Source organism: Schistocerca cancellata, chromosome 10, assembly GCF_023864275.1.
Source record: "Schistocerca cancellata isolate TAMUIC-IGC-003103 chromosome 10, iqSchCanc2.1, whole genome shotgun sequence".
Taxonomy (NCBI): Eukaryota; Metazoa; Arthropoda; class Insecta; order Orthoptera; family Acrididae; genus Schistocerca; species Schistocerca cancellata.
Window position 1 is genome coordinate 113571243 of NC_064635.1, and position 10315 is coordinate 113581557.

Sequence of the window (10315 nt, forward strand, 5' to 3'; positions counted from 1 at the left end):
GGTAAAGAGTGGATGTTGGCTTTGCGTCAACAGAATGACAGTCGATTATTTATAATGGAGACTGATGACGCCATGCAGGGGTAGTCACACAGTCGGTATCACGTGACGTATGGTGGTGCGCTCTATCCGCTGTACAAATGCAAGAGTCCCTAAAGCCATAGTGGCGGTAGCCGTTTTGCCTCGGAAGGTGTCGTCGGCAGTTGGAGACAAAACGACACGAAACAGCATCGACCACAGTCTCTCAGCCTGAATGTTTTAAGTGAAGAAGCCGCCGGCCGTGAAAATCTACATTGTATGATCGTACAGGGTGGTTATAATTTTAAAGCGCAACTATTCACGGAGGTCCAGTGCGGGCTGTAATTATTGTATGAAAGCGAAACTTAGTAGACGTTCTAAAGCGTTAATGCAAAACCAATTCACACAGGAAAACATTGGTTCCAATGTTGTCCAGAAGGTGCAAATCTGGCGCTATAAATGCTAGAAAGACGTATAGAAATGAAACTTCCTGGACCGAGACTCGAACTCGGGACCTTTGCCTTTCGCGGGCAACTGCTCTACCAACTGAGCTACCCAAGCACGACTCACGCCCCGTCCTCACAGCTTTATTTCTGCCAGTACCTCGCCTCCTACCTTCCAAACTTTACAGAAGCTGTCCTGCGAACCATGCAGAACTATCACTCCTGAAAGAAAGGATATTGCGGAGACATGGCTTAGCCACAGCCTGGGCGATGTTTCCAGAATGAGATTTTCACTTTGCAGCGGAGTGTGCGCTGATATGAAACTTCCTGGCAGATTAAAACTGTGTGCCGGACCGAGACTCGAACTCGGGACCTTTGCCTTTCGTGGGCAACTGCTCTACCAGCTGAGCTACCCAAGCACGACTCACGCCCCGTCCTCACAGCTTTACTTCTGCCAGCACCTCGTCTCCTACCTACCAAACTTTACAGAAGCTCTCCTGCAGAACTATCACTCCTGAAAGAAAGGATATTGCGGAGACATGGCTTAGCCACAGCCTGGGGGATGTCACTGAAATTTTCACTCTGCAGCGGAGTGTGCGCTGATATGAAACTTCCTGGCAGATTAAAACTGTCCTTTCTTTCAGGAGTGATAGTTCTGCATGGTTCGCAGGAGAGCTTCTGTAAAGTTTGGAAGGTAGGAGACGAGGTACTGGCAGAAGGAAAGCTGTGAGGACGGGGCGTGAGTCGTGCTTGGGTAGCTCAGTTGGTAGAGCAGTTGCCCGCGAAAGGCAAAGGTCCCGAGTTCGAGTCTCGGTCCGGCACACAGTTTTAATCTGCCAGGAAGTTTCATATCAGCGCACACTCCGCTGCAGAGTGAAAATCTCATTCTGGGGACGTATAGAAATGTTTCGATGTGTAATGGATTAGAAACAGGACTTGGGCCTAAAAGGTCAAAGTAGTGAGGAAGGCATAACGATGATTTTATTATTAACTGTCGCTTACACAGCTTGTTCAATATGAGCACGAAAGACGTCGACAAGATGCTGCAGAGCACCAATTTTGCAACTGGTGGCTAAAACTGGAACTAATTTTTTTTCCAGCACAAATCAGTTCTGCGTCAATGCATTAACAGAGATACCAAGTTTCGCTGCCGTACGATAATTACACCCCACACTGAAACTCCGTGAGTACTTGCACTGTCATATAATCATCCAGTACTGTGGGAAGTACCCCCAGCCATACACGTCACATCGGTTTCCAGAGCATGGATGAAGGTGTGAGAAACCAGGTTAAATGAAATGAAACTGCGATGTACTTTGGCTAAACGAGACACTCTGTGGATGATTTGTAGACGCCGCAATATTGAACAGTATACAGTGCACAGGTTTCCCTGCTCCCCGGCCGCCTTCTTCCAGCTCCGCTCCCTCACAGACGGGTACGTGTGGGGGAGAGCGGCAGCTGTTGCTTGTCTGTGATGTACTGCACTGTCGTGATACGCCAGCTTACTGCGGATCACGTCCTCCGTGCCATCTGGCGCCGTTTCCTCAAAACTGTCCGCCATCTGCAGCACCCTGTTGGGGGCAGCAGCGCTACCAAATGGAAAATAACTCTCTGTCAGAGTCGCAAGGTCGCTACCAAAGCGTGTTGCTTCCGATTCTTAATATCGAAGATGTGGTGGGCTCGGTTGCTCGGTGTGTCGAAACCAGAAATCTACCATCGGACAGAAACTAGTATACAGGGAGATTTGGTTGCCCCTACCGATGTCGTTTTATGCAACACACATTACATCAGTTAAAGGAACGGTATCCAGACAGGAGACAGCCGCTTAACCGTAGTTAGTTCCCTCTCAGAGCTCCAGGAGACTCATCTGTAAAAAAAACAAGTGTGGATCGACCATGAGGTACATGGTATTCAAGGAGCAAGAGATACCTTAAGCCGTCAGCACACGGACCGTTCATTGAAACGATGAGCGCTGAGCGTGCCGAGTTTCTCAAGTCACAGCGTGGAAAAAGCGCGTTGGGGAGTCTTTCCAAACGTGCAGAGCAATACCTAGCATGGCAGATACACTGAACATGCGTTTGAACGTTGACCAATGAGATGGAAGAACTCGCCGTCTCTCTTCAGTACAGAGCCGCGAGACCGCATATTGGCTTTCAGTTGAAGCCCACATTTATAATGCCATTTCTAAGCACCAGAAAATCGAGGAGCTCTCGAAAACCCGTCGTTAATTATGTGATTTGTTGTAATAAAATGGCAGGAAACGCGTATTATAAAAGTATGCCATTTCAAACCACGTGGCTAGCCACGCGATCTAACGCGCTGCTTCCCAAGCGGGAAGGCATGCCAGTCCCCGACACGAATCCGCCTAGCGGATTAGTGTCGAGATCCGGTGTGCCGGCCAGTCTTTGGATGGTTTTTAAGGCGGTTTTCCATCTACTTCGGCGAATGCGGGCTGGTTCCTCTTATTCCGCCTCAGTTACACTATGTCGGCGATTGCTGGACGAACACTGCCTCTCCGTACACATACACCATAATTACTCTACCATTACAACATTTGGGGTTACGCTCATCTGGTATTTGACGTTCCCAGGGAGAGGGGGGGGGGGGGGGCAGTGGGGGCCGAACGGCACAATAAGCCTGGGTTCGGTATGGGGCGGCGGTGGGATGGGTGGACTGCTGTGGCCTGTTGTGGGGTCGTGAACCACTGAGGGCTACAGCGGGACGAAGCCTCTCCGTCGTTTCTAGGTCCATGGTTCAATACACAATACACAATGGCATTTCAAGGCGACACCACACTTAGCATCCATAAGAAATGCAATTTTCTTGATACAATTTGTCATCATGTTCTTTGTACAATTTTTTATAATTAATAGTCAGTTAGTAACAAATCTACGATTAACACTCTCAGCAGAATGAGATTTTCACTCTGCAGCGGAGTGTGCGTTGACATGAAACTTCCTGGCAGATTAAAACTGTGTGCCCGACCGAGACTCGAACTCGGGACCTTTGCCTTTCGCGGGCAAGTGCTCTACCATTTTTTTTTTTTTTTTGGAGCTTGCTCTGACGAGCATTGCCTTTTTTTTAGACGCTACCCCCTTTTTGGACCACTTTTTTCCCTTAAAAAGCCCCTTAGGAAAATGGAACTAAAAAAATAAATAAATAAAAAATAAAAAACCTAAGTGCCACCGCCACTTGTCATCCTATAACAAAAAAAATCTGATCCACTTCAGGCGTTGGCTCCTGAGTAAACCCACCCCAGAGAGCTGCCTATAGACCAGGGGAAGTATGGGAAATGAAGGTTAGGGCTATCCGTTGCCACTTTCTTTTTTATATGATTACATTTAGGGAGCGTGTACAAATGAGAATTCTAGTAACTAAGTCTTACAAGTAAGTGTTACAACAACAAAGGTGGCATAAAAGAGTAATCAAAAAATAAAAATATAAACCACTGATGTAATTCGAACTAAAAGGTTCTTCAATAATGTAACTGGTTCCACTTGGAGCCTCGCCATCGTTATCTGAAATCTCCAATAGCGCCTTTGAAGGGCATCGGCAACGGAGGCATTCTGCTTCGCTAGTGCCTCAAGGAAAACAGTATCCTTGCAGCAGCTTGTCTCTTCCTTTAGGTCTTGGCTGACAAGGCAGAACGTTGAGCCGTTAGTGTGATGCGGCACAGCACATTAACCACAGCCTGGCACTCCCCAGCTGAGTGGGTCCATTTGAGCTACCGAAGCACGACTCACGCTCGGTACTCACAGCTTGCAAACGGTAAGAAGCAAAGTATGGTTGGTCGTTGAACAGTCGTGGTCCTAATAGTTCAATGTGTAGCATCAAACAATATAGCAAGGTAGTGTTGGTGCTTTGCATCTCACTGCACCCAAAAATTTTATTACTAGCCATCGCGTTTTCAATAGTTCTGATACTTTCTTATTACGTCGATAAAAATGTATTCTATAACTTTAGATGTTATGTAAATATAAGTGTGCTGTTTCTGAGTGTGAGTTTGTTCGATTTGCTTAATCTACAAGACAGCTTGTGTTAGAGCGGTTCTAGGGACTTCGGTCCGGAACCGCGTTCCTGCTACGGTCACAAGTTCGACTCCTGCCTCGGGCATTGATGTGTGTGATGTCCTTAGGTTAAGTAGGTTTAAGTAGTTTTACGTCTACGGGACTTAACATCTGTCCCCTGCAACTTAGAACTACTTAAACCCAACTAACCTAAGGACATCACACATATCCATGCCCAAGGCAGGATTCGAACCTGCGACCGTAACGGTCGCGCGGTTCCAGACTGAAGTGCCTAGAACCGATCGACAACAGGGGCCAGCGAACCATTTGAACAGCTTGTGTTATTTGCAGTAAAATATTTTGTACTTTCTTATTTTTAGCTTTGTGTTTTACTGTTTGTAAATATTCTGCTGCTTAATAGAAACAGTTATGAAGTAGGAATTGGCATCGCACTATTTGTAATGGAAATTTGATAAGGGGATGTTCTTGTCGACTAGACATGGTACTTTCCTTTTTGCCTTGTAACATGTACGCAGAAAATGAAGTTTTTATTTATATATACAACAGACATAAAAACGTGACAAGGGAGCAAATGTGCGTTTTAATGAAGCTAACGTAGGAATGTTAGGCCCATCCATTTCGTCAACAGTGCGATGTGCGAGCTAGGTACAGCTGACAACTGCCGCTGGAGAGCGCTACGATTGCATATGCCACATTGAGAACACATACCGTAAGTGCAAGTCAAATCATTTCTAAGCATTCAGAAGCACGTTGAACTCGGCACCTCAACGTTGACGTTCAGCAGCACGGTCCGTGTGCCGACTGCTTTACTTTTTCCACTCTTATCCATGTGCCTCCATTCTTTCTTTGTATAATTTGTGGAGTAGTCAGATGGGTTTTGGATGTCTCTTTAAGGTCATTCTGTTTATAGTACTTAATCTTCCGTAAATGGTTCAGAAACGTTGCCTTATAAAGCATGTTTCACCATTGGAAGGAACGAAATTAACAGGATGTATCAAAATGGGAAGACTGGTACTAACAACTATACAGTATATTACGTAATGAAAAAATTAATATATGATTCATGACAATGTGCTACACTAGTTTCATAAACAAAATTTGTACAACAGGTCTTCATTTACTTACCTGTAATTCTGCGACATTTTGACCATGTGCTTCACATATCCAAAGCGAACTGGCCAACAGCATATTTCTGTCGTGTGGGGCTGCATAAAACGACATCGGTAGGGGCAGCTGAATCGCCTGCATACAGCCTCCAGGATCGATCTCATTCAAACCATTTTGGATGTAAAGCTGTGTCATCTTAAAAATACTTAAATATCCAGCCTGGAGAAAAGCGTGAAGCACCCAGAAGAGGGGGAGAGAACGACCAGGATGCAATTCTCCCATCCAATTAACATTTCCACAGATTATGTGTTCTGAACAGTACTGTGATATTTTTATCACTGTTATGGCCGTGTTAAATACGATTATTCGTGCCATAGGACGTTGCTCTCGTGCACTTGTTAAAAATACTGGGGATCTTACAAACATTCGTATAGGTTCTTGGAGGCACAATACATCAAACTGCAGCTCTTCTCTACTCATGCAATACGCTGCCACTTCTCATGGCATTAAGCTGACCTATCTTTATCTCTACTAGGGATGACGGGTATACATTCGACAATCTTGCCCTACTCGCCTTTAATCCCATGCTTTGCGGTCATGCGTCGCCACAAATCGCTTGTACGACGTATCTAAGCAGCACGATTCAAGAACCGTGCCGGCTTAATTTCATCTTTTCTTCCCAATTTATTTTCTGACGCCCCCTCTAGGTAGCTTCAGGTGTGTTATATCCGGCGCGGAGTCCTGGAAACACGCCGGAGCGTGTGGAGTTGTGGAGGGTCTGGGTACATGTCGAGAGGTCAACACAGACAGTGTTCGACCCAGCAGCTGTGTGGGTCGTCGGCTCGATCTGTGCTGGGACTGGATAGTTACGAGTCTACCGTTAATGGCTGCACCACGCCCTTCAGTGTGCTTCAGCTGAACTATCATCCCCTATGTCCATACCGCGCACTTTTGGAAGCTGGCGTTTTGAACTGAGCTGAAATTATAGAATAACGACTTCATGATGGATGGAGGTGGTGGTGGTCATAAGTTCCTATGGGACCAAACTGATGAGGTCATCAGTCCCTAGGCTTACGCACTACTTAATCTGACTTAAACTAACTTAGGCTACCCCTCGCGGCCCTGATGTAGGCTTACATCTACATCTATATGGATACTATGCAAATCACATTTAAGCGCCTGGCAGAGGGTTCATCAAACCACCTTCACAATTCTCTATTATTCCAATCTCGTATAGCGCGCAGAAAGACTGAACAGCTATATCTCTCCGTAAGAGCTCTGATTTTACTTATTTTATCGTGGTGATCGTTCCTCCCTATGTAGGTCGGTGTTAACAAAATATTTTCGCATTCGGAGGAGAAAGATGGTGATTGGAATTTCGTGAGAAGATTCCGTTACAACGAAATACGCCTTTCTTTTAATGATGACCAGCCCAAATCCTGTATCATTTTTGTGACACTCTGTCCCATATTTCGCGATAATACAAAACGTGGTGCCTTTCTTTCGACTTTTTCGATATACTCCGTCAGTCCTATCTGGTAAGGATCCCAACCCGCGCAGCAGTATTCTAAAAGAGGACGGACAAGCGTAGTACAGGCAGTCTCCTTAGTAGGTCTGTTGCATTTTCTAAGTGTCCTGCCAATAAAACGCAGTCTCTGGTTAACCTTCCCCACAACATTTTCTATGTGTTCCTTCCGATTTTAGTTGTTCGTAATTGTAATGCCTAGGTATTTAGTTGAATTTACGGTCTTTAGATTTGACTGATTTATCGTGTAACCGAAGTTTAACACGTGATTAATCTCACAGAGAAATCTTTTGACGACGCAACCTTATCCGTGGGAAGGGTTTAAATTTTGCACCCACTCCGAAGAATTTGCCGGTAGTTGATTTTATTAGTTCAATTGAACAGGCAGTTTGCAAACTACCTCCTGACTCTGCAGAGAAAGTTAGGAGGGAGGCATGCCGTGTTTTGACTAGGGCTCGTCCACCAAAGAGTAATGTAACAGCAGCAGAGAGGGCTGCTTTACGCTCTCTCAAAGTTGATCCTAGTATTGTTATTTTACCTGCTGACAAGGGCAATGCCACCGTTGTTTTAAATAAACATGATTATGTACAAAAGATGCAACGTTTACTATCTGATTCAGCGTATCGCAGAATCGATGCTAACCCCACGAAAAGTGTTGAGAGAAAGACCAACAGCCTCCTGAAGAAAAGTGGTTTGTCGCAGGACACTATCAAGAGGCTTAACACCTATAGTGCCGTTCCCCCTAGGTTATATGGCCTTCTCAAGGTTCACAAGGAAGGGGTTCCTTTCCGTCCTATAGTGAGTAACATCGGCGCTCCGACATATCGTGTATCCAAGCATCTTGCTTCTCTGTTGAGTCCACACGTAGGTCGGTGTGAACATCATATCAGGAACTCAGCTGACTTTTTACGTCGTTTAGAGTGACTGAGGCTGAATGATATTTTACTGAGTTTCGATGTGGTCTCTCTCTTCACTCGTGTTCCTCTGACTGATTCGTTGCGGTTAATTGAGGTCAGGTTTGGTGCTGAATTAACTAATCTCTTTAGGCATGTGTTGACATCCACTTACTTTTTATTTAATGACCAGTATTACGAGCAGACAGTTGGAGTTGCGATGGGTAGTCCGTTGTCTCCTGTGATCGCAAATTTGTTTATGGATGACCGAGGAACGTGCATTGGAGTCGGCGCCTTTGAAACCCGCCTGTTTCCTTAGATACGTTGACGATACCTTCGTTGTTTGGCCTCATGGTAGGGAGAATTTGAATGTCTTTCTAGAACATCTGAACTCGATCCAACCGAACATTCGTTTTACGATGGAGGTGGAAGAGGATGTTGCCTTCCCTTTCTTGACGTGTTGGTTAGGAGGAAGAATGATGGATCATTGGGACATGCAGTCTACAGGAAACGTACTCACACCGACTTGTACTTACAGGCTAATAGTTGTCACCATCCGGCTCAGCGTGAAGGGGTACTTCGTACGTTGGTACGCAGGACATATGTCGTTTCTGACTCTGAGACTTTTCCAGCTGAGCTGTCCCATCTTCAAGTTACATTTCGTCAAAATGATTATAGTGATAGACAGATTGAACGTGCGTTGCGCTATCGACCAACTGTACATCGGGTGATTGATGAAAATTCTGAGTCAACACCTAAGTCTACTGGCTTTTTGCCTTACGTAGGAGATACGTCGGTCGTATTTTACGGAAATACGATGTGAAATGTGTTTTCCGACCTCCATCTAAAATTAGAGCACTTTTGAGTTCCGTTAAGGATGATCTCGGACTGCGTAAGGCGGGTGTATATGGTATTCCTTGTAGCTGCGGCGTGGCATATATTGGTCAAACTATCAGGACCGTGGAGGACCGATGTACTGAGCATAAACGGCACACACGATTACAGCAGCCAAATAGATCTGCTATTGCCGAACATTGCTTGGATACTGGTAACCCCATGTTATATAATAACACCGAGATATTGGCATGCACGTCCAGCTATTGGGACAGTGTCATTAGGGAGGCAGTTGAGATTAAATTAGCGAGAAACCTCGTCAACAGGGATGGAGGTTTCTGTTTAAACTCTGTTTGGAATCCGGCTCTCTCCCTTGTCAGAAAACAGAGGGACAGAGTCAATGCTGCCTCACCTGCGAATTCATAGTCTCACTATCGATAGCTCTGACTTTGGTCATCTTTGTTGGCACTAGTGTTCAGTGTGTGTATGTTATCTTTCCTGCTTCAGTTCGAGAACCGAGGTTTTAAATTTGCATGTACGCCGCCTGTCCGTTGCAGTTTGCCTTGAAAATGGCGGGGTGTTCTCCCGCCGAAATATCGGCGATCGCTGAAAGTGTTACCTGTCTGAATTCCCGGAAGTAATTTGAAAGTTCCTTTTAGCACTCATGTGGATGACCTCACAATTTTCGTTATTTAGGGTCACCTGCCACTTTTCGCACCATTCAGATAACTTTTCAAAATCGTTTTTCAATTTGTTTTGATCTTATGATGACTTTATTAATAGATAAACGACAGCGTTATCTGCAAACAACCGAAGACGACTGCTCAGGTTGTCTCCCAAATCGTTTATATAGATAATGAACAGCAAAGGGCCTATAACACTACCTTGGGGAACGCCAGAAATCACTTCTGTTTTACTCGATGACTTTCCGTCAATTACTACGAACTGTGACCTCTCTGACAGAAAATCACAAATCCAGTCACATAACTGAGACGATATTCCACAAGCACGCAATTTCACTATAAGCCGCTTGTGTGATACAGTGTCAAAAGCCTTCCGGAAATCCAGAAATACGGAATCGATCTGATATCCCTTGTCAATAGCACTCAACACTTCATGTGAATAAAGAGATAGTTGTGTTTCACAGGAACGATGCTTCCTAAACTCGTGTTGATTGTGTGTCAACAGACAGTTTTCTTCGATTCATAATGTTCGAACACAATATATGTTCCAAAATCCTGCTGCATATCGACGTTAACGCTGTGATATGCACGCCTCTGTGACTCTCACTTCATAGATCTCAAAAAAATTTCACCTGTTTTAATTATTGTTAACCACGACTGGTCTGTTTGAGTTTAATACATATAATGGTTAATGCTTGTTACGTACGTGTAACTGTGGCTACTTGCCAATACAGGTGCAACTTGAAGTTTTGTCTTACTTGTTAACGCCACAAGCTGTCTGGCTCTT

General features: G+C 45.0%; 2 non-coding genes across 2 annotated transcripts; one reads left to right on the top strand and one right to left on the bottom strand.

The window, feature by feature from the left end:
- Positions 1 to 502: 502 nt before the first annotated feature.
- Trnas-cga (transfer RNA serine (anticodon CGA)) lies at positions 503 to 576 on the bottom strand. The gene has a single exon. It is a non-coding gene; the product is annotated as a tRNA-Ser (tRNA).
- A 629-nt stretch (positions 577 to 1205) lies between these two features.
- Positions 1206 to 1280, top strand: Trnas-cga (transfer RNA serine (anticodon CGA)). Its single transcript has one exon. It is a non-coding gene; the product is annotated as a tRNA-Ser (tRNA).
- Positions 1281 to 10315: the final 9035 nt, after the last annotated feature.